At 40.3% G+C, this 25225-nt stretch overlaps 1 long non-coding RNA gene and 1 pseudogene across 2 annotated transcripts in view; both read left to right on the forward strand.

Annotated features, from left to right (window-relative positions):
• Positions 1–118: 118 nt before the first annotated feature.
• LOC112676375 (uncharacterized) overlaps positions 119–25225 on the forward strand; it is a 35953-nt gene continuing 10846 nt past the window's right edge. Inside the window, exons 1-4 of one of the 2 annotated variants that reach the window (XR_004809539.2) lie at positions 119–601; positions 10459–10564; positions 12214–12354; positions 16571–16697. This is a non-coding gene — a long non-coding RNA (uncharacterized LOC112676375). Of the gene's footprint in view, positions 602–8827; positions 10050–10458; positions 10565–12213; positions 12355–16570; positions 16698–25225 lie in introns of those variants that run through there. The other variant, XR_003146459.3, reaches the window with a different exon arrangement.
• Positions 876–5259, forward strand: LOC112676350 (proteasome maturation protein-like; annotated as a pseudogene).

Here is a 25225-nt window from a genome sequence, read left to right on the forward strand (position 1 = left end):
CCCCCTCACGTGCGCCCGCGCCACGGCCCCAGTGCTTCCCCCACGCACGCCCCGCCCCCGCCCCCGCCCCCGCCCCCGCCCCTCGTGAGCGCACGCGCGCACGCGCTAAGGCTCTGGTTTGTCCTATATACTGGCGCTCCTTTCCGGCCCCCGCCTCCGTCCACGCGCGCACGAGCCGCCGCCCCTCCTGCAGAGAGCGCAGCGGCGGCGCCAGCCCAGAATCCCTCCGGGGAGCGTCCCTGAGCGGCGCGGGGCATCCTGGGAAATGTGGTCTCTGTGACTGGGCTTTTTGGGGCCTCCGAGCAGGGGAATTGCGGTTGCTCTTTCCTCCTAGGGCGTGGAGAGACAGGACTCAGACGGGAGTGGGGAGCGTTCCTCCTGGTGCCCAGCCCCCCCATCCCCTCGCCGCTCTGCAGACAGGCAGGACGGAAGTGCGGGGAAGAAGCGGAGGCGTTCCGGGGGGCGTCCTGCGGGACCGCGAGGAGCCATCCCAGCACCCGAGCTCCATTCTCTAGGACTTGACGTCGTACGAACCTTGTTTCGACCCTAGGTCAAAGAAGTTGCTTTAAAAAATGTGATAACACAAAAGTTTGAACACTACGTATGTATTTGATATTAATTTCTGCTGATTTTGTGACTGTATCTGATTGTGTCCTGGTTATGATTTTTTTCTCTTTCATTTTATTTTTTTTAAGATTTTATTTATTTATTCATGAGAGACACAGAGAGAGAGAGGCAGAGACACAGGCAGAGGGAGAAGCAGGCTCCATGCAGGGAGCCCGATGCAGGACTCGATCTCGGGACCCTGGGATCACACCCTGAGCCAAAGGCAGATTACTCAACCACTGAGCCACCCAGGCATCCCAGTAAGCTTCTTTCTGGTATAAATTCAGCTCTTGTTTTAAGTAATTGCCTTTTTTATTCATTTTCTTTGTTTTCCGTAAGCCTATGTGAAATGCTTCTCAATTCTGTTTTCCTCCAAGTCAAAACTGTCCTATGGTCTTAATACTTTTCTCCTTTCCTGACCTGTATCCATAAGAGCCTTCCATTCCCCTACAATCCAGACAGATCAGATCCCCTCTGGGTCTTCCTCACACTGGCACAGTGAGACTTCCCTCTGCCCTCATTTATTCCCTCATCACTGTGTTGAATCTCTTGTTTCCTAGAGGCTGCTGCTTCTTTTTTTTTTTTTCCTTTGTAGTAAATTATAATCCTATTATTTTCCTAAGTAACGAGCTATGAAGGCTGTTTATGCTACAGAATACGTTTTCTTGTCCTAATATTTGAATGGATTTTTGGCTTACTATGGAAGTCCTGGTTAGGAAATTACTTTCACTCAGAATTTTTTTTTCATTTGAAACAGGGAATAGTTTACCCAAACCCATCAGACAAATGGACAGCTTGGGTTTGTTACAAGCATGTTTTAAAGCATAGGTCAGTAATTGTACATGAAATTAACTGATCAGAGCACTGCTTTTCTTTTTTAGTTTAATTTTATTTTTAAAGATTTGTAAAGTAATCTCTACTCCCAACATGGGGCTCAGACTTACAACCCCAAGACCAAGAGTCACACACCTCACTGACTGAGCTGGCCAGGCACCCAAGAGCACAGCTGTTCAATGTTTAAAACAGAATAAGCTTCCCTGTAAAAAGCAGCCGCTTTATGACATTTTTAAGAGATACATTTATCTATTTTTTAAACTATTTATTTTTCAGGGAGTCAGGGAGGACAGAGAGAGAGAATCTAAGCAGACTTTGCACACTGAGCATGGAGACTGACGCAGAGATTGATCTCACAAGCCTGAGATCATGACCTGAGACCAAAGCAAGAGTAGGATGCTTACCCAGTGCACCACCCAGGCACCCCTGATATTTCTCTCTTTTTGAGAGAGAGTAGGGGAGGGAGAGAAGCACACTCCCCACTGAGGACAGAGTCTGACCTGGCACTCACTCCATCCCACGACCCTGAGATCATGACCTGAGCTGAAATCAAGAGTCAGACACTTAACTGACTGAGCCACATAGGCACTCCACCTTTGTGACATTTTTAACTATGGTATTTCTCTGCTTCTTTTTTACTTTCTTCAACAGAATCTCCATCAACCGCCCCATAATACTTCTCAAGGGCAGCCATGTCCTCACAGGCTTCAGAAAACTCTCCTTCTGCCATGCCCCCATTTACATACCAGTGAATAAAGCATGCTTAGCATACATTAGGTCAGACTTATGGTCCAGGTGAGTCTAGGCCTCAGCAATGGCTGAGTGATGGTGTTGCTCAGCATGCACAGAGCTCGCTGTACTTTGTCCAGGTCTCCACCAGGTACCACAGTGGGAGGCTGGTAATTAATGCCAACTGTGAAGCCAGTGGGGTGCCAGTCTACAAATTGGATGGTATGCTTGGTCTCGGTGGCAGTAGCAGCACTGACATCTTTGGGAACCACGTTGCCATTGGTACAAGCAGCAAACTGTATTTGCCATGGCGAGGATCCCGTTTCACAATCTAGTTGAGTGGCTCAAAGCATGCATTGATGATCTCTGCTATAAAAAGCTGTTCATGGGAACGCCTAGGTGGCTCAGCGGTTGAGCATCTGCCTTAGACCCAGGGCATGATCCTGGAGCCCCGGGAATGAGTCCCACATCAGGTTCTGTGAATGGAGCCTGCTTCTCTCTCTGCCTGTGTCTCTGCCTCTCTCTCTCTCTCTCTCTCTCTTCTCTCTTTCTCTCTCTGTCTCTCATGAATAAATAAATAAGATCTTTAAAAAAAAATGCTGTTCATGGTAGGCTTTCTCAGCAGAGATGACAGGACCATATGTGCCCAGAAGAAAGTGTATGCAGGAGTAGGGCACCAGGTTGGTCTAGTATTCTGTCAGATGAACATTCGGGGCTCCATCAAAGCTGAGAGAAGCAGTGATGGAGGACAGTATTTGACCCATCCACCTATTGAGGTTAGCATAGGTGGGGCAGGCAGGCATTAGGTATCGAGGTTGCTGGGACAAATGTCATAGATGGCGTCATCTGCCATGAAGGCACAGTCCGTTCTCAGGGTGATGTGGGTAGTGAGGATGGAGTTGTAGAGCTCAGCTACAGCTGTGGAATCTTGGGAGCTGGGTACCTTGAACTTATTGCCTTAATCGACAGATTGCATCAGCAGAGAGGTGAACCTGGAACCACTTCCCCCTCTAAAACTGGAAAACCGGATGGTAATAGGGCCGAGTGGCTATTCACAGCCGCAAGTGAAGATGAAGATGCCAGAGGACTTGGATCTCAGCTGAAGGACAGTATTCCAGTTACTGAACTTTCAGCAGGTTGACCTTTTGAACAGCATGATCTTTGACAAGGTCTCCCTTGTGTGAAAAATGAACTTTTGCCCAGTCATCTTCTTGAATTATCAGAAAAAAATTTCCAGCTCAACCAAGATAAAATGAAATTTTCTACACTAAGAAACATCCAGGGTCTGTTTGTTCCACTAAAATTACAAATAGAATTCAAGGCAGTGCAGCGGGTTCGGTGTCTTCCATTTCTTCCAAGCTCAAACCTTTCACTGGATATTTTGAGGGGTAATGATGAGACTATTGGATTTGAAGATATTCTTAATGACCCGTCACAAAGTGAACGAATGGGAAAACCACGAATATAAACTCGGTTTACTGTAATCTATTGTGCTGTTAATGAAAATAGAGGGGCTGCATTTTGTTTATAGTCATCTCTTTACTATAATTTGATGTATACAACATTAAAAGTACTGACACACAAAAATAAATAGATAAAAGTACTGACACATGAGAAAAAAAAAAAAAGGAAACCCAGAAACCCTAAAAACCTGTGCAAAGGTCAGCCAGTTTCTGAGTTCAGTCCAAGACAAGATTAGTGATCCCCTTGCTACAGGCATAGTTATTGGTAGCATCTTCCTTGCCTGTGATGAGCTGCTCAGGGTGGAAGAGCTGGCAGTCAGTGCCAGTGTGAACTTCATCAATGACTGTAGGTCTACAAACATTGCCCTGGGCACATGCTTGCCAGCACCCATCTCACTGAAGGAGGCGTTGAAGGAGTCATCTCCCCCAGTAGTCTTGTCACTTGGCATTTGACCATTGGGCTGGATTCTCTGTTCCAGGCAATAGAGCTCCCAACAGGCATTGCCAATCTGGACACCAGCCTGGATGGAAATGCATTTGCATATGGTTGCTGCTTTGTGGCTGGTGAGCAGATGGCAGAGCAGAAGAGAGGAGGTTGTTGCTTCTTACAGCACCACTCAGGAAGTGGAAGTAAGAACTTGCTTCTCTCAGAATTTTGAAAGTGGGCAAAGATAGATAGAAATGAAGCAGTGTTAGCTTTGAGAAGTCCTGTTCTACACCTGTTACTGTTCTTTAGTATGTAACCTATTTATCATCTCTTGGAACTTCTAGATTCATCAGTTTATTTTTGATATTCAAAACTTTCATGGTGATATGTTTAGTTCCAATCTTTTGAGAAATTGCCCGTTTGGGGACACCTGGGTGACTCAGTCAGTGAAGCATCTGACTTTGGCTCAGGTCATGATCTCAGGGTCCTGATATTGAGCCCCATATCAGGCTCGCTGCTCAGTGAGAAGTCGGCTTCTCCCTCTCCCTCTACTACTTTTCCCCCCACCCCCATTTGTGCTGTCTCTCTCAAATGAATAAAACCTTAAAAAAGAAACTGCCTGTTTTGATGGGTCAGTCCTTAAGCATTTCACTATTTTAAGGAATTTCTGCTATGTTTGATTCACTCTTCAGTTTTTTCTCTCTGAAACTCTGAATAATCTGGTGTTGAACTTTGAAATTGATCATATAATTTTCTTACATTTTTTGTCTCATTGCTTATCTCTTTTGGGAGTTCTGCTTTCTGGAAGAGTTCCTCAGCTTTATCTTTAAGGCTTTTTTTTTTTTTTTAACTTTTTGTTATACTTTTAAATTTCCTAAGATCTCTTATTTTGTGGTTAGTATATGTAAAAAAAAAAAGTCATACATCCTATTCATATTTTATGAATGAAATATCTCAGATGGTTTTTAGATTTATATGAAATTTTCAAAGCACAATAAAGTATCATAAAAAAAGTATAATGAACACCCTTGTATCCATCACTATTTTGAAGCAGATATTTTACATGATATATTGTAAATATCTCAGAATCTGTCTGCAGTAAGAACTCTTTTAAAAATCATAAGTATATTATCACATTTAAAAATTAGCAGTATTTCTCAAATATCAAATGTATAGGCAGTGTTCACATTTTTCTGTTACTTCGTAAGTGTGGGTTTTTTTTTTTTTTTTAATTATTTGACCCAAATAAGTCTCATGCAGTTTTAGGTATCTTTTTTTTTTTAAGATTTTACTTTATTCATGGGAGACACAGAGAGGCAGAGACACAGGCAGAGGGAAAAGCAGGCTCCATGCAGGGAGGGCGATGCGGGACTCGATCCCGGGACTCCAGGATCATGCCCTGGGCCAAAGGCAGGCTCCAAACCGCCGAGCCACCCAGAGATCCCCTCTTTCCAGTAACTTTAAAATTGTACTCATCATCCCTGACACTCTACACCCTGCATTCAGTGTATCCAGTGGATTTCTAAAATTTCCTCAATGTAGCATGTGGTACATACACTTGCAGGTGAAGGACTTATCTTTTTTTCAGCTTGAGTTAAGAAAAACCTTCTCACTAATTTTGCTTCCTTTATATTTCCTCTGTCCTCCTCTTCTAGAATTCCTATTACATATTTATGTCCTTGATCCATCTGCGAATGGGAATGTGTGAAGTAGAATTTATGCTTTTCACAAAGTCAGTTATATTGATACCATTTAATAACTAGTACCTTCTTTCCCCCCAGCGATTCATAGTCTGCCTTTATCATATATTAAATGTCTAGCAACACATTAGTCTTTTTCTGAACTTATTTTACTTTTTATTGTTGCCCCATTATCATCTAAGTTAGTAGATATTTATAATGCATTTTTAAATATAGTAGGGCAAAGCACTATTTTAATAATTGCCTTGTTATTCATGTACCTTCATTTTCCTATAAAACGTTAAACAATTTGTCATTTCAAGAAATCCCTATTGAATATATAGATTAATGAAAATCCAATGCAATTCTAGTTAGAGAAAAATTGAAATCTTTATGATATTGAATCTTTCCATCCATGATCATGATGAATCCCTCCACTTATTCAGATAGTTTTTCCTGTTTGTCCCTAACATTGTTTCATTTTTCTAATTAGTTCTGTAACTAGAAAAGAAATAAAACTTGAGGAATTAAGGAACAAGTCCAGAGTATTATTGTTAGCTTAAAAAGCCTTAACCAGAAGGCAGAGTTAAGTTCCTTTTTGAAGAGGAAGCATAATATTCTAATTTTTTCCCTTGTGATATGGAGGAAGTGACCCTCATCACAAAAGCTTAATTGCCATAGACTCATTCAGCTTATTTTTAAATACTTATTTATTTATTCATAAGAGACACACACAGAGGGGTGGGGCAGAGACACAGGGAGAGGGAGAAGCAGGCTCCATGCAGATCCATCCTGGATCTCCAGGATCATGCCCTGGACTGAAGGTGGTGCTAAACCACTGAGCCACCGGGGCTGACCCCATACAGCTTATTTGATAAATATTTGTTGAGTCCTGCCATGTGCTGGGAAATGTCCTAGGTACAGCAATGAACAAATCCAACAGAATCTATTTCTATATAGTTTACACTGAAGTTACAGACTTATATACACTTCTGGTTCAAGGACATAGAATCTACCTATCAAAGATATTTGTCTCAATTAAATGCCAATTCTGTGATTTTTGTCCATTAAAACTGAACTCTAGTATTAAGATAGAGGGCTCACATTCAAAGGTTATGATCTAATCTTCAAAAAGTAACACCTGTAAAAAAAAAAAAAACCTGTAAAAAAAATTCAGCATAAAAAATCACCTAGCTTAGGAAAGTATTGTACCATCTTATTAAGACCTCACTCTCAAAGTTTGGGTCATGGATCATGCTTCTTTGTTGATCTCACTCAATACCAAATATGGGCTCTGGGAAGAGAGATTGAGTTGGAGGTAATCAAATGAACATTTGTTTCAAAGTCACATTCTCTCCTTAACACCTTAACACCTCCAATAAAATTCCTGAGTAGCAGCTAAATCAACAGTGCTGTTAATCATGTATGAGGTTATTCTGAGAAACATCAAGTTATATATAGGAAAGTAAGCATATGTAAAATAATTGTGTTTCATGGGAAAATTGTTTTTCCATTCCAAAAGTTAACTAAAAAGGTAGCAAAGTATGCACAAAGTTTAAACAACCTGCCTCTTTGAACTGATTCTTTAGCTTTAATCTTTTTTCTTTTAATAATGCATGCTCCTTTCACACAGTCTGAACAGTAGTCTGCAGGAGAAGCTACTATAAATAACCAAGATGACAGTTCTAGAAGAGGGCCAAGGATGACTATATTGCATGTGACTACAAATCCCAGTAAAGATTTTAAGCTGGCCAAACCTTGCTGGGAGTAGTGGGGAGGGTCTATGATTTTTCTTTTTACCTTGCCAACAATAGGGCCCTGTTTCCACCTTTCATCTTTTACCTGAACATGCCTCTTTGGCTACAGGGAGGACACCCAGTGAAATACATTCATGCCCTGAGTGGATCAGAGAAACAGGAAAAAGAAATATCCTGAAGTTTCTACCCTACTATGCAGGCAGATATTACTTTCAGACTTTCAAGATGGCAGCCATTGACCTATGTCTCATATGGGCTCTGCTAACACAAGACCCTCCCTGTTCCTACATGATAAATACTAAGGAAGAGAGGATGGTGGCTGGATTTCCAGCAATCCGGTTATAGGGACCAGTGACCTTTACAGATGTGGCTGTGGAGTTCACCCAGGAGGAGTGGATGATGCTTGATTCTAGTCAGAGAAGAATTTACAGAGATGTGGTGTTGGAAAACTATATAAATCTCACCTCCGTGGAACACCAGTTATGGAAGACTATTGTGATCTCCCTATTGGGTCAAAAAGAGGTAAGAACTATGAAAAGGAGAGTTCTCCAAGGCACCTATCCAGACTGGGAGATTCAACTTAAAACGAAAGAATAGACTTCTTTTTTATTATTATTACTTATTCATGAGAAACAGAGAGAGAGAGAGGCAGAGACACAGGCAGAAGGAGAAGTAGGCTCCATGGAGGGAACCCGATGCAGGACTTGATTCCAGGACCCCAGGATCATGCCCTGAGCCAAAGGCAGGCGCTAAACCACTAAACCACCCAGGGATCCCAAAGAATTGACTTCTAAGCAGAATATTTTAGGGAAAAATTATACAATGGAGTGAAAATGATAAGATTCATAATGCATGATTGGTCCTCCACATTAAGTAAAGATCAGGAAGAGCAAAAGATCCTAGAGAGAAACTTGAAGCAAATGGCCCAAAAGAAAACAGCATCTCAGGAAAGATTCTATGACCATCATCAATTACAGGAAAATTCTTTTTTTTTTTAAGAGTTCTTTAGCATTTTATTTTTATTTTTAGAGTTCCTTACCATTTTTTAAATTTTTTTATAATAAATTTATTTTCTATTGGTGTTCAATTTACCAACATACAGAATAACACCCAGTGCTCATCCTGTCAAGTGCCCCCCTCAGTGCCCATCACCCATTCACCCCCACCCCCCGACCTCCTCCCCTTCCACCACCCCTAGTTTGTTTCCCAAGGTTAGGAGTCTTTATGTTCTGTCTCCCTTTCTGATATTTCCCACACATTTCTTCTCCCTTCCCTTATATTCCCTTTCACTATTATTTATATTCCCCAAATGAATGAGAACATATAATGTTTGTCCTTCTCCGATTACTTATTTCACTCAGCATAATACCCTCCAGTTCCATCCACGTTGAAGCAAATGGTGGGTATTTGTCGTTTGTAATGGCTGAGTAATATTCCATTGTATACATAAACCACATCTTCTTTATCCATTCATCTTTCGATGGACACCGAGGCTCCTTCCACATTTTGGCTATTGTGGACATTGCTGCTAGAAACATCGGGGTGCAGGTGTCCCGGCATTTCATTGCATCTGAATCTTTGGGGTAAATCCCCAACAGTGCAATTGCTGGGTCTTAGGGCAGGTCTATTTTTAACTCTTTGAGGAACCTCCACACAGTTTTCCAGAGTGGCTGCACCATTTCACATTCCCACCAACAGTGTAAGAGGGTTCCTTTTTCTCCACATCCTCTCCAACATTTGTGGTTTCCTGCCTTGTTAATTTTCCCCATTCTCACAGGTGTGAGGTGGTATCTCATTGTGGTTTTGATTTGCATTTCAATTACAGGAAAATTCTTAACTTGGGTCAAAACTTGCTTTTTCAAAGAGAGTTTCCACCAGTAAACATTGCCATAAAAGTTACTTAAATATTGAGAGTTTGGAACATAATTCAGTTGTAAACAATTACTAGAGAAACTGTGTAAGTTTCTCTGTTAAAGTCATAAATAGGGATCCCTGGGTGGCGCAGCGGTTTGGCGCCTGCCTTTGGCCCAGGGCGCGATCCTGGAGACCCAGGATCGAATCCCACGTCGGGCTCCCAGTGCATGGAGCCTGCTTCTCCCTCTGCCTGTGTCTCTGCCTCTCTCGCTCTCTCTCTCTGTGACTATCATAAATAAACAAAACTTAAAATAAAATAAAATAAAATAAAAATAAAGTCATAAATATGATAAAGCTCTGTGGCATCTTGAAAAAACTCAAACAGCACAAAATGAGCATGCATGCTTCAAACATGGTGTACACATCAAACATACTGATATGCTTCCTATATATAACAATTTTCATATGGTGGAGGATCCCTATGAATGTAATAAATGCCTGACTTTTTGTCATCCATTCCATAGGCAACAGGAGCAAATTCCTAATGGAGAGAAATGTCATGAATGTAATCAATGTGGGAAAGCCTTCAAAAGACTTTGTAATCTTACTTTGCATAAGAAATGTCACATGGGCAAAAAAACAATATGAATGTAAAGAATATGGGAAAGTCTTCAACGATTCTTCAACCCAAAGGAGACACGTAAGAACTCACACTGGTGAGAAACCCTATGAATGTAATCAGTGTGGAAGTGCTTTCTGTCAAAAAACAGCTCTAAGGATTCATGTGAGAACTCACACTGGAGAAAAACCTTATGAGTATAATCATTGTGGAAAATCCTTTGGCACAAGTTCTTACCTCATATTGCACAAGAGAATACATACTGGAGAGCATCTCTATGACTGTGATGATTGTGGAAAAGCCTTTACTACAAGCTCACACCTTAAAGTTCACAAGAAAATACACACTCGAGAGAATCTCTACAAATGCAATGGCTATGGGAAAGTTTTTAGTGTTCTCTCATATCTTAGAAAGTGAGAATACATAATGGAGAGAAACCCAATCAATGTAAGGAATGTAGGAAAACCATCAATGTTTCCTCTTCTCTTAGGAGACACGTGAGAACTCACACTGGAGAAAATGTGGGAAAGTCTTCAGTCAGAGACTTTCACTTATAAACAAGAGAATTCATACTGGAAGAGTAACTCTATGAATAGGTATGGAATTGCTTTACTAATTGTCTTAAGCTGGACTCCAACTCATTATTTCAGGTTTTATTGTCCAAAATAACCATTTTAAGACTATAGTTCTCTAATCACTTCTTTAGCTATGTAATACATTTTGGTCTGTGTTTATTTTAATACTAAATGTTGTATCAAATTTATTATGATTTAATGAGTCTATAGCTCTTTAGAATTATATGTTTGGGGGGTTTTTTGATGCAAAAAGTGATTTTATTATAGTACAGGGACAGGACCTGGGGGCAGAAAGAGCTGCACCTACAAGTGAGAGGGGTGACTGATTACATATTTTAAATTTTGTGGAAGGAGAGGTGGTAGACATAATGTAGATTTCTAAGGAATTTCTGCAAGCATGCAGGGTCTTATAGGACCTTGAAGATTTGGCTGTTTTCAAGATAAGGTTACTTTGAGTCTTTAATGAAATATAAACATGAAGGAATTAAGGCAGCCATGAACTCCTTGCAGAATGTCATGCTCTGCATATTTCAGGTATCAGTGGGTTGCAAGCTGCAAGATTTAATTTAAACTACATTTCTTTTGCCTTTTGTTCTCATCTGCACTATTTTGGTTGCTGCCCAAATCGCTGCTCTGGGAGCTGCATAGAATTATATACTTTTAAAATGAGTTAATGTTTGCAGCTATTTTCTTATTATAAATTTCTTTATTTAAAAAAAGATTTATTTAAAACAAAAGATTTATTAAGGACACCTGGATAGCTCAGCGGGTGAGCGTTTGCCTTTGGCTCAGGGTGTAGTCCTGAGGTCCCAGGGTTGAGTCCCACATTAGGCTTCCTGCGTGGAGCCTGCTTCTCCCTCTGCCTGTGTCTCTGCCTTTCTCTCTCTGTGTGTCTTTCATGAATAAATAAAATATTTTAAAAATAAATAAAAGTAAATTAAAAAGATTTATTCATTTGAGAGAGGGGGAGGGGGAAGAGGTAGAAACTGGGAAGAGGGAGAGAGAATCCCAAGCAGACTCCCTGCTGAGTGTGGAGCACAATATGGGGTCAACCCCAAGATCACAACCTAACCCAAAATCGAGAGTCAGATGTCCAACACCCTGAGCCACCCAGACACCCCTCCTATTATTGATTTCTAAGTTAATTGCATTATGTTTAGAATATCTACAGTATATGTTACTTTACTAGTATTTTTTTGGGAGTTGCTTTCTAGCCTCTTGTGGAAGATACTGTTAGTAGGCGGTCACACATCCAGCTCATCCTTCCCTACTGACAATCCTATTTTATTTTTTATTTTATTTTTTAAAAAGATTTTATGTATTTATTCATGAGAGAGACAGAGAGAGAGGAAAGACACAGGCAGAGGAGAAACAGGCTCCATGCAGCAAGCCTGATGCAGGACTCGATCCCGGGTCTCCAGGATCACACCCTGGGCTGAAGGCGGCGCTAAACTGCTAAGCCACCTGGGCTGCCTGAGAATCCTATTTTAGATCACAATAGCAATAATGTCCAGTTACAAAACTCCATTCAGTCTCCTTGCAGTCAAGTATAGCCATATTCCTCATTCCTGATTAATCAAAGGTAGTATCACTGGAAACAGGCCTAACTGGTTTTTTCTCTTTGCCTTTTACACTTTACCTTTCTGCCTTCCCACACTCTTTTCTCTTAGAGCTGAAGGAGCTGTTTGTGACCGTGAGAACGACAACCATGGCCGAAGGAGGTATAGAAGGAGATCCTGGTTCCTCAGAGACCTCTAAATAGCTGTACCAGCACTATACTACTTGTATCTGGTTACTTCTATGTGATAAAAGTAAGCTTATTGGTTTTAAAAGCAAATGCTTATAGTTAACATAGTAATTTTGGTTTTTAAAAAGAAAAAGTCCACAGAGGTATATAGAGTTAAGTATTTTAAGTTGGATGCATGTATTTGGAAATTAACATAGAAAAGGGAAGAATGTAAGAAGAATGCTGACACAACTTTTATGCTCAGGCTAGAGATAATGATGGGCCCGTATTCAAAACCAAGTGATTAGAGAAGCAGGGAAATCACAGTATTTCAGTATTAGAAATCCAGAGAGTTTTCAGAAAGAGGGAAAGCTACCAGTTTTAGTTGCTTAAAGAAGCCCTTGAGATTTTGCTACTTGGTCTTACAATTACTGACCAGCTTAACTCTGAATTTATTGAGAAACAAAATGTAGAGGAGCCTGTGATGGAACAAAGAGGCAGTAGCTGCAGTTTTGGTCATGATAACTTTATAGAGTTGTAAAAGATCCAGATGAACTGGCTGATATGCTGCAGTTCTGGACCCCAGGAGGTGTCCAGGATGGACATACAACTTTAGCAACATCAGTAGATAGACTATAGTAGGCCTTGTGTAGGTGACTACGATTGCATGGGGAAAACAGGTGGTAGGAAAAGACAATGTCTACCACTGACTATGACACTTGGTCTATTTAAAGACAGGCTGAAAATAGGAGTCTTGGTAGATAAGAGAACAAAAAAGGCGGAGCTTTGCCAAATCAAGACAAACTAGTCTCAAGAAGGAAGGTAAAGTCAGTTCTTTTAAATACTACTTAGAGGTCAAATTAGATGAAGTCTTAAAAAGTGAACATATCATAGAGCAACATGAGGAATGTTGTTGACCTTAGTTGGAAATAATGTGTTGAGGATGATGGTAGGTTGGGATACATTTAGTAATCAATAAAAGACAAGTAAGACTGAATATAGACAAGTTAAAATGAAAAAGAGGGTAGTGCAACAGAGATTTGGTCAAGGCAAAAGATTTTTAAAACAATGAGAAACTAGGGGTACCTGGGTGGCTCACTTGGTTGACTAACTCTTGGTTTCAGCTCAAGTCATGATCTCTGGGTCATGAGATTGGACCCTGGGTTGGGCTCTGCTCTTAGCATGGAGTCTGCTTGGGACTCACTCCCTCTGCCTCTTCCCCCTGCTCATATGTGTGCTCTACCTCTCTTAAATAAATGGATAAATCTCTTAAGTGAGAAACTAGAACATGTGTAAATCCTAGTGTAATGCATCCACTATGGAGAGCTTAAATATGCTGGTATAAGAAGAGAGTCAATAACACGAGGTTCCTAAGAGGGGCTGGAGGTGTCTGGAACACAGTATGAAAGTATTAAGGTTATCCATAAGAAGATTGTTCCACTAGCAAAAAAAAGGAGGAGTAGGTGTGCTGGTTTTAATTACCTGTTTCTTATGTCTGAGTTAATTTAGCTGTCCGCGGAGTAGCTAAACTATAAAGTGCTATTTGGTTTTTTTAAGACATACTTTCTGAAGGAAGGAAAATGTCCAGATTCATTCTATGAGCCCAGCATGACCCTGATACCAAACCAGTTAAAGACGCCAAAACAAACAAACAAAAAAAAACAAAACAAAACCCTACAGGCCAATATCCCTGAGGCAGAAATTTTCAATAAAATACTAGCAGGCCAAACCCAACAATACATTTTTAAAAACCATTCATTACCATCAAGATGGAATTTTCCTGGGCTGCAAGGGTGGTTCAATATTCTCAAATCAACCAACGTGATATACATTAATAAAAGAAAGAATAAGAACCATATGATCATTTCTATAGGTGTAGGAAAAGCATTTGACAAAGTACAGCATCCATTCATGATTTAAAAAACAAAACAAAACACCTCAACAAAGTAGGTTTAGAGGGAACATAACCTCAACATAGTAAAGGCTATATATTAAAACCCCATAGCTAATATCATTCTCATTGGGGAAAACCAGAGCTTTCCTTCTATGGTCAGGAACAAGACAGGGATGTCTACTCTTACTGCGGTTATTTAACATAGTACTGGAAGTCCTAGCCATAGCAATCAGACAATAAAAAGAAATAAAAGACATCCGGGGGTGCCTGGCTGACTCATTCAATTAAAGTTTGCAATTCTTTATCTCAGGGTCATGAGTTCAAGCTCCATGTGGGGCATAGAGCTTACTTAAAAAAAAATAAAAGTTGAAAGGCATCCGAATTATCACTCTTTGAGGAAGACATGATATTTTATGTAGAAAACACAAGAGACCACCCCCCCCCCAAAAAAATGCTAAAAGTGATGAAGGAATTCAGTAAAGTCTCAAGATACAAAATCAATGTACAGAAATCTGTTGCATTTCTATACACCAGTAATGAAGCAACAAAAGAGAAATTAAGGAATCGGTCCCATATGCAATTGCACCAACAATAAGATACCTGGGTGTAAACCTATCAAAGAGGTGAAAGGCCTGTACTCAAAACTATAAAACGCTGATGACAGATACTGAAGATGACTCAAAGACATTCTTGTGAATTGGAAGAACAAATATTGTTAAACTGTCTATACTACCCAAAGCAATCTATACATTGAATGTAATCCCTATCAAAATACCAATTGCATTTTTCACAGAGCTAGAACAAACAATCCTAAAATTATATGGAACCACAAAAAAACTCTGAATAGCCAAAGCAACCTTGAAAAAAGAAAAGCAAATCTGGAGGCATAACAATTCCAGACTACAGATTATATTACAAAGCAATAGTAATTAAAATACTATGATACTGCCACAAAAATAGACCTATCTCAGTGGAACAGAATACAAAACCCGGAAATGGGGCAGCCCAGGTGGCTCAGTGGTTAAGCACTGCCTACAGTCCAGGGCATGATCCTGAACCCCGGGATTGAGTCCCACATCAGGCTCCCTGCATGGAGCCTGCTTCTCCCTCTGCCTGTGTCTCTGCCTCTCTCTCTCTATGTCTATCATAAATAAAAATAAATCTTTAAAAAGATAGTAATGCGTCCAGTTACAAAGCTCCTTATCCCAACTGCCATGGCCAAAATTAGGTATTCCCTGTTCCTGCCAATAAAATACATATATAAGTTACATTGTGAGGTTGTATGCTGAGAGTAAGATGGGTGAAAGACTGGCCAGATGTTTGGGTGAAGATCTCTATGCCTGTGGAAGTGCCCATGTTAACTTCAGGGCTTCAGTGGGAAACACAGCAAAGTTTAAATGAATAGAAGATAGTAACAAAGACGAGAGACAAAGTGATACAATTACCTGGCATGAGCCTCAAAGGCTGCAATTGTTAGAAGCAATATTGGGGAACAAGAAGGATACTGATCCTACTTCCCAACTGATAGATATGGAGGGCATGGCAACACACAGACTTTTTTTTTTTAAGATTTTATTTATTTATTCAGGAGAGACAGTGAGAGAGGCAGAGACATAGAGAAGCAGGCTCCATGCAGGGAGCCAAGTGTGGGACTCCTGGGATTCCAGGATCACACTCTGGGCGGAAGGCAGGTGCTCAACCGCTGAGCCACCCAGACTTCCCAAAACAGATTACATTTGATGTGACTGTTGTCAAGTAGGTTTTTTCCAGGGACTGGGCAAGTTTGCATGAATGCAATGAAGTGAAGGGAATGTTAAGGAAGCAGTTGAGGATGACATAAAGGAGCTTCTTTATCATTCAGAGGACTCTAAGAGGGCACCATAGAAACAATTCCCAGAAGTGCAGGAATTGGGCGTTTGTGGCTGGAATGTGAGGAACCGAGGAGCATTGTGATAGTACTGATAGAGAAAATAAGATCAGAACTGGGGGTGGGCTGAGCTTTGGGCTGTGACCAGTGAAAACAAAATCTAAAGGGAGGATAAATCTCAGCACATTCTAAAAAGATGGTGGATACTTCGGTCTAAAAGGATTCACATATACCTTGGAAAGGAGAGCCTGCAGACACACTGTGGAACTAATTATTCCTTTTCTTCGTAGCTGTTAGCAGTCCTGGAGGGCACAACCATAGCAGGCAGCAAATAGAAAATGATCCCAAAATCATGTGTTTCTTGCATAAGGAGATACATTACGTGGTCCTCAGGGATCTGTGTATTGACTGGCCCACTGAAATCTTGGCACAGCAGCAGCTGCAGACTCAGGCACAGACTTACCTAGCATATCTCACAGATTTTAGTGCAACAGCTTCATACCTGCTTTTTCTCTGACTTGAATCATACTTTTTTTGCAGTCAGTGTTTATGTGCCACTGCATTGTGTATCAAAAGGAGTGAAATGCCCCAGCATTGGTGAGGGTGCAGCATTCTTCTTGAGGTTACTGATGGAAGCACAAATTAATACAGATTTTCTGTGGGACAGGTAAGCAAAATGAGAATATTCATAGCCCTTAATCTAGCAATTTTTTTCTGAACTTTTATGATAGAACTCTTCATTGAAGTTTGTATAGTCATCTCACAGTTTCAAGCTTCAGTGAAAAACTGCTAAATTCCTAAATTTCCAATAACATCCGGTTGGTCTTTAAAAACTAATTATGTCCATAAATTAGAATATAATGCAGTCACTATACTATATAAAATGTAGTTTCAGATTTATTGATGTGGGGGTGTATTTAATATATTGTGATTTTTTTTAAGGTTTTATTTATTTATTCCTGAGACACACACACATAGAGAGAGAGGCAGAGACACAGGCAGAGGGAGAAGCAGGCTCCATTCAGGGAGCCTGATGTAGGACTCCATCCCGGGTCTCCAGGATCACGCCCTGGGCGGAAGGCGGCGCTAAACTGCTGAGCCACCTGGGCTGGCCATATATTGGGATTTTCAAATACAATTACAAATATCAGAATATGACCATGTTTTTATTAAAATATTATAAATATGTATGTATGTGTATGCGTTGAAAATTTCCTGGAAGGATACAAAATCAATGCCCAGAAATCAGTGGCATTTCTATACATTAACGATGAGACTGAAGAAAGAGAAATTAAGGACTCAATCCCATTTACAATTGCACCCAAAAGCATAAGATACCTAGGAATAAACCTCACCAAAGAGGTAAAGGATCTATACCCTAAAAACTACAGAACACTTCTGAAAGAAATTGAGGAAGACACAAAGAGAAGGAAAAATATTCCATGCTCATGGATTGGAAGAATTAATATTGTGAAAATGTTACCCAGGGTAATTTACACATTTACTGCAATCCCTATCAAAATACCATGGACTTTCTTTAGAGAGTTGGAACAAATCATCTTAAGATTTGTGTGGAAGCAGAAGAGACCCCGAATAGCCAGGGGAATATTTAAAAAGAAAACCATAGCTGGGGGCATCACAATGCCAGATTTCAGGTTGTACTACAAAGCTGTGGTCATCAAGACAGTGGGTACTGGCACAAAAACAGACACACTGATCAATGGAACAGAATAGAGAATCCAGAAGTGGACCCTCAGCTTTATGGTCAACTAATATTTGACAAGGCAGGAAAGATTATCCACTGGAAAAAAGACAGTCTCTTCGATAAATGGTGCTAGGAAAATTGGACATCCACATGCAGAAGAATGAAACTAGACCATTCTCTGACACCATACACAAATATAAACTCAAAATGGATGAAAGATCTAAATGTGAGACAAGATTCCATCAAAATCCTAGAGGAGAACAGAGGCAACACCCTTTTTGAACTTGGCCACAGCAACTTCTTGCAAGATACATCCATGAAGGCAAAAGAAACAAAAGCAAAAATGAATTATTGGGACTTCATCAAGGTAAGAAGCTTCTGCACAGCAAAGGCAACAGTCAAAAAAACTCAAAGACAACCTACAGAATCGGAGAAGATATTTACAAATGACGTATCAGATAAAGGGCTAGTATCCAAGATCTATAAAGAACTTATTAAACTCAACAGCAAAGAAACAAACAATCCAATCATGAAATGGGCAAAAAGACATGAAGAGAAATCTCACAGAGGAACACATCGGCATGGCCAACATGCACATGAGAAAATGCTCTGCATCACTTGCCATCAGGGAAATACAAATCAAAACCACAATGAGATACCACCTCACACCAGTGAGAATGGGGAAAATTAACAAGACAGGAAACAACAAATGTTGGAGAAGATGTGGAGAAAGGGGAACCTTCTTGCACTGTTGGTGGGAATGTGAACTGGTGCAGCCACTCTGGAAAACTGTGTGGAGGTTCCTCAAAGAGTTAAATATAGATCTGCCCTACGACCCAGCAATTGCACTACTGGGGATTTACCCCAAAGATTCAGATGCAATGAAACGCCGGGACACCTGCACCCCGATGTTTATAGCAGCAATGTCCACAATAGCCAAACTGTGGAAGGAGCCTCGGTGTCCATGGAAAGATGAGTGGATAAAGATGTGGTCTATATATACAATGGAATATTAGCTGTTAGAAACGACAAATGCCCAATATTTGCTTTGACATAGAGGGACCTGGAGGGTATTATGCTGAGTGAAATAATAGGAAAAGGACAAACATTATATGTTCTCATTCATTTGGGGAATATAAAAATTAGTGAAAGAGAATAAAGGGAAAGGAGAGAAAATGAGCAAAAATATCAGTGAGGGTGACAAAACATGAGAGACACCTAACTCTGGGAAATGAACAAGCGGTAGTGGTAGGGGAGGTGGGTGGGGGGTTGGGATGACTGGGTGATGGGCACTGAGAGGGGCACTTGGCCGGATTAGCACTGGGTGTTATGCTATATGTTGGCAAATTGAACTCCAATAAAAAAATAAATTAAATAAAATAAATAAAAAAGAAAATATCCTGGGAAGATTGATACCAATATATTATCCATAGTTACTTATGAATTACAACTTTTATTGAAGTATAGTCGACATACAATGTTCTGTTAGTTTCAGGTATATAGCACAGTGATTCTGCCATTCTATACATTATGCTATGCTTACCACAATAAGTATAATCACATCTGTCACCAGACATTATTATGGTATTATTTTTTTAAGATTTTATTCATGAGAGATGCACAAAGAAAGAGGCAGAGACACAGGCAGAGGGAGAAGCAGGTTCCCAGCAAGGAGCCCAAAGTGGGACTTGATGCCAGATCATGGGATCACACCCTGAGCCGAAGGCAATCAACTGCTGAACCACCCAGGCGTCCCATTATTGTAGTATTATTGATTGTATTCCCTAACGATGTACGTTTTACCCCTGTGACTTATTTTACAATTGGAAGTTTGCACCTCTTAATCCCCTTCACCTATTTTGCCAATGTCCTCCACTCTACTCCCTTCCAGCAATGGTATTTATGATTCTGTTCTTGTATTTGTTCTCTGTATTTATGATTGTTTCTTTTTTTTTTAAGATTCCATATATTTGTCTTTCTCTGACTTATTTCATGTAGCATAACTTCTAGGCACTTCCATGTTGTTTCAAATGGCAAGATGTTATTTTTTATGGTTGAGTAATATTCCATTCTGTGTATATATCACATCTTTTTCCAGTCATCAGTCCATGGACACTTGGGCTGCTTCCATATTTTGGCTATTGTTACAAATGCTAAACATGGGAGTGCATGTATATCTTCAAATTTGTGTTTTTGTTCTTTGGGTAGATACCCAGTAGAATTACTGAATCATTTGGTATTTCTATTGTTTTGGTTTTTTAAGACTTTATTTGCAGAGAACACAAGCAGGAGGAGAGGCAGAGGGATAGAGAGATGCAGACCTCCCACCAAGCAGGGAAGGAGACTGACACAGGGCTTGATTCTGGGACCCTGGGATTATGACCCAAGCCAAAGGTTTAATGAACTAGCCACCCAGGCGCCCTATTGTTTTTTGTTTTGAGAAAGACAGAATGCTCACCCACATTATGAGGTGGGGGAAGGAATCTTTTTTTTTTTTTTTAAGATTTTGAGAAAGAGAAAGCTTGAGCACGAGAAGGGCAGAGGCAGAGAGAAAAGCAAACTCCCCACTAAGCATGGAGCCCAACACTGGGTTGAATCCCACGACCCTAAGATCATGACCTGAGCTGAAATCAAGAGTCCGATGCCCACACAAGCCACCTAGGAGCCCAGAAGGAGAGAATCTTAAGCAGGTTCCGCACACAACTCAATCTTTCAATCCTGAGATCATGACCTCAGCCAAAATCAAGACTCAAATGCTTAACTGAGGCATGAAGGTGCCCTCTATTGTTAATTTTTTAAGGAATTTCCATACTGTGTACCACAGTGGTTACACCAATGTGCATTACCACCAGTAGTGCATGAAAGTTTTCTCCACATCCTGGCCAACACTCGTTATTTCTTGTCTTTTTTATACTAGGTCTTTGAACAAATTTAAGGTGGTATTTCATTTGGATTTGCATTTCCCTGCTGATTAGTGATGCTGAGCATCTTTTCATTGGTCTGTTGGCCATCCACCATCCATATATCTCTGGAAAAACATGTATTCAGGTCCTCTGCCCATTCTTAAATTATTCAGCTTTTTGGGCTATTGAGTTGAATAAGTTCTCATTTTATTTTATTAATTTTTTTAAAGATTTATTTATTTATTTATTCATGATAGACATAGAAAGAGAGAGAGGCAGAGACACAGGAGGAGGGAGAAGCAGGCTCCATGCCGGGAGCCCAACGTGGGACTCGATCCCGGGACTCCAGGATCGCGCCCTGGGCCAAAGGCAGGCGCTAAACCTCTGAGCCACCCAGGGATCCCCAAGTTCTCTTTTTAAAGAAGAGTTTATTGGGATGCCTGGGTGGCTCAGTGGTTGAGCGATTGCCTTCAGTTCAGGGTGTTCAGGGCATGATCCTGGAGTTCTGGGATTGAGTTCCACATTGAGCTCCCTGCATGGAGCCTGCTTCTCCCTCTGCCTAAGTCTCTGCCTCTCTCCTTCTGTGCCTCTCATGAATAAATAAATCTTTTTTATTTTTTATTATTTATTTATTTTTAAATTCTTTTTTAAAATTTTTTAAAATTTATTTATGATAGTCATACAGAGAGAGAGAGACAGAGAGACAGAGAGGCAGAGACATAGGCAGAGGGAGAAGCAGGCTCCATGCACCGGGAGCCTGACGTGGGATTCCATCCCGGGTCTCCAGGATCCCGCCCTGGGCCAAAGGCAGGCGCCAAACCGCTGCACGACCCAGGGATCCCCTTTTTAATTTTTTTTCCTTTTTTATTTTTTAAAAAAGATTGTATTTACTTGGCAGAGAGACAGGGAGAACACCAAAAAGGAACACAGGCAGGCAGAAGCAGAGGGAGAAGCAGACTCCACGCTGAGCAGGGATACCAATGCAGGGTTTGATCCCAGGACCCTGAGATCATGACCCAAGCTGAAGGCAGACACAAATGACTGAGTCACCCAGCTCCTCCTAGTTGAGTAAGTTCTTTATGTATCGTGGATATTAACCACTTTTTGGGACACACCAAATGCACCTATCTTCTCTCATTCAGTAGGTTGCCTTTTCATTTTGTTGGTTTTCTTTGCTGTTTAAGAGCTTTTTATTTTGATGCAGTCCCAAAAATCTATTTTTGCTTTTGTTTCCCTTTCCTGAAAGGACAAATCTAGAAAAATGTTGTCAAGGCCAATGGCCAAGAGATTTCTGCCTATGTTTCCTTTTAGAAGTTTTAAGATTTCAGGTCTCACATTTTTTATTTTATTCTTCCCTATAGTATAAGAAAGTGGCCCAGTTTCATTCTTTTCCATGTAGCTATCCAGTTGTCCCAACACCATTTATTGAGGAGACTATCATTTCTCCAATGTATATTCCCTCCTTTGTCATAGATTAATTGGCCATATAAGTGAGGGCTTATTTCTGAATCTTAGTTCCATTGATCTCTGCATTCACTTTGGTTCAGGTCATGATCTCAGGGTTCTCGGGTTGAACCCCACATCGAGCTCTCTGCTCAGCAAGGAGTCTGCTTCTCCCTCTCCCCTGGACATCCCCCCCTTCTCATGCTCACTAGTGCACACTCTCTTGCCCTCTCTCAAGTAAATAAGATCTTTAAAAAAAAAATTACACCATCTAAATCGACTTCTAGGCTAAATTCAAAATACAAGGGGGTAAAAAACAAGATGCTAGAATAAGAATAGGAGCACCTGTGTTAGATAAGGCACTCAAGATAAGGTCTCCATGAGATGACATTTAAGCTGAAATCTGAAGGAAAGGAAGGTAGTCCTCCATGATAAAGAGTGGAGGGACAAAAGAGCTTTATACATGGAACAGCAAAAGTCAGAGTCCTCATTCAGACCTTTGCATATTTTTCTTCTCTCCCTCACCTCCCCACTCAGTACTTTTGTTGATTTGCCTTCCAGTTTACTATTGTTCTGTGTTCAACTTAAGTCCATGTGTTAAACTCTTTATTTCATGTACTGTGTCTTCAATTCTACAACAGCCATTTGACTATTTTTTATAGATTCTAATTACTAACTGAAATTGTCTAGTTTCCTTTTTCTTCCATCCTCTCCTGTATGTTAACATATTAACCATAATTACATCAACATCCTTATCTAAAACACCCAATATCTAGGTCACCTCTCTCTGCATCTCGTCAATTTTGTCTCATTGATTACAGGCACACCTCGGAGATAACTGAAGGTTTGTTTCCAGAGTGAATATTGCAATAAAGCAAGTCAAATGAATGTTTCCCAATGCATATAAATGTTATGCTTATACTATAATCAATTATATGTGCAGTACACTTTCTCCTCCCCATGGACATATATTAATTTAAAAAAATACTTTGCTAAAAAAAAATAAAAACCCACTAACCATCACATGGGCTTTTATAATCTTTTTGCTGGTGGAGGGTAATGCCTTGCTGATGGCTGCTGACTGGTCTGGGCAGTCGTTACTGATGGGTGGGTAGCTTTGGCAATTCCTTAAGATAATGAAGCTTGATCCATTAATTACTTTCTTTCATAAACGATTTCTCTATAGCATGTGATGCTGTTTAGTAGCATTTTATCCACAATAGAATTTCTTTCAAAATTAAAGTCAATCCTCTCAAATCCTGCCACTGCTTTACCAAGTTTATGTAATATTTTACATTCTTTGTCATTTCAACAGCCTTCACAGCATCTTCACCAAGAGTAGATTCCATCTCAGAGAGCCACTTTCTTTGTTCATCCATAAGAAGCAGCTCCTTATCTGTAAAATGTTACCATTAGATTGCAGCAATTCAATATAATGGAGAAAAACTTTAATATTATATCAGAATTACTAAAATGTGGTAGAGGCATAAAATGAGCAAATACTGTTGGAAATGGCAAAGATAGACTTCCTCTGCACAGGGTTGTCAAAAACCTTCAACTGAAAAAAAAAAAAAAAGGTAGTATCTGCAAAGCACAATAAAGTATGTCTGTATATGATCCTGTTTTTCACACGCCTAATTAAAAAAAAAAAAAATTTGCCAGACATTATGTTTAAAAGAACTTCAGGGGCTTCTACCAGAGAATTTCTCCTTTCTTCTGCTAGTTTGAGGGGCTAATCACCTCAGTCCAGCAACAGTGAGTTGGGTCAGCACTTCACTCAATCTTCAATAAGCCTCAGTTCACCCTTGTTGAGCCTTTGGATTTGGGGTTGGAACTCTCCTAAAGCTTTTAAGTTAGAAGACTTGGTAGGTCCTCGTCTCCTTAACCTCCAACCTCCTACCTCGTGCAGCTTCAAATTTTGATGAGATGGCTTGAGGAGACTGGGCATTGATTTTAGGGAGCCACTTCCTCTGGTGGTTTTTTTCATTCCTAAACACCACAGACACTGCAGATACTTCAGTCTTCTAGAAGCTTTTATTCTGGGGATGCCTGGGTGGTTCAGTGGTTAAGCGTCTGCCTTGGGCTTGGGGCATGATCCTGGAGTCCCAGGATCAAGTCCCATATTGGGCTCCCTGCATTGGGGCCTGCTTCTCCCTCTGCCTGTGTCTCTGCCTCTCTCCCTGTCTCTCATGAATAAGTAAATAAAATCTTTAAAAAAGAGAGAGCTTTTATTCTGGCTCCCTGGCCACCCACACAGCCCTGAAACTCAGCTCATGTCCCAGGGGAGGGAACTGGCTGTGCATTTGAAGCTTCTCAAGTTGCTAATCTACCATTTCAACTTCAATTGACCACAGGAATACTTGTGATTTCTCTCTCATATTTTGGTCCATCTAGTCATCACTCTTTCCACAGCTCAACGATACCTTTAAAAATTCGTCGTATTTTCTCTGGTTGCTGCCACAATTCTGCATCCTATTTGGAAGTAGACTTTTTGAAGACATTTTAAGCAGCAGCTAAATCCAACCTCATAACACTGCATTCACTTGAAGAAGTTATCAGTAAAAACTGCTGCAAGCATACTAGAGAAACACAACTGCAGGACAGTCACATCTATGAGTGTGCCAGATACTGAGAGTCATTCAGCTGTACGCTCAGCCTGAGTATATGCAAGATAATTATTCTGAAGGGAAACTCAATTAAGGAAGGTTTCACATGGAAATTATATAGGGAGTCACACTCCAGAAAAGATACCATGTGTTATGTGCTCTTCTATAAAGGATAGACCTATTCATTAGGAGTATGATGCTTTAACAACATATGGATAATTGAGTAAATGGCAGCAGAGTAATGAAAATATTGTAACTGTCTTACCTGAAATAACAGTTGCATTCCTGCACTAAATGTTAAATATGCAAACGTAAGAAAATTGTCTGAGATAGAAACTTCTTATACTACATTGTTCAACATGTTCAAGGAGGATGCCATACATCCCTTCACATGTATGGAGATGGTCACACTATATAGTACCATTGTTTCTTGTCTCAACAATTCAAATAGGAACTGAAATAATACTATGTTCTACAAGTGACTTAAAGTGTAACATCATACATGTTTTTCTCCTACTGTTTGCTTTTATATCTTGTG

This window comes from Canis lupus, chromosome 26, assembly GCF_003254725.2.
Source record: "Canis lupus dingo isolate Sandy chromosome 26, ASM325472v2, whole genome shotgun sequence".
NCBI classification, from domain to species: domain Eukaryota; kingdom Metazoa; phylum Chordata; class Mammalia; order Carnivora; family Canidae; genus Canis; species Canis lupus.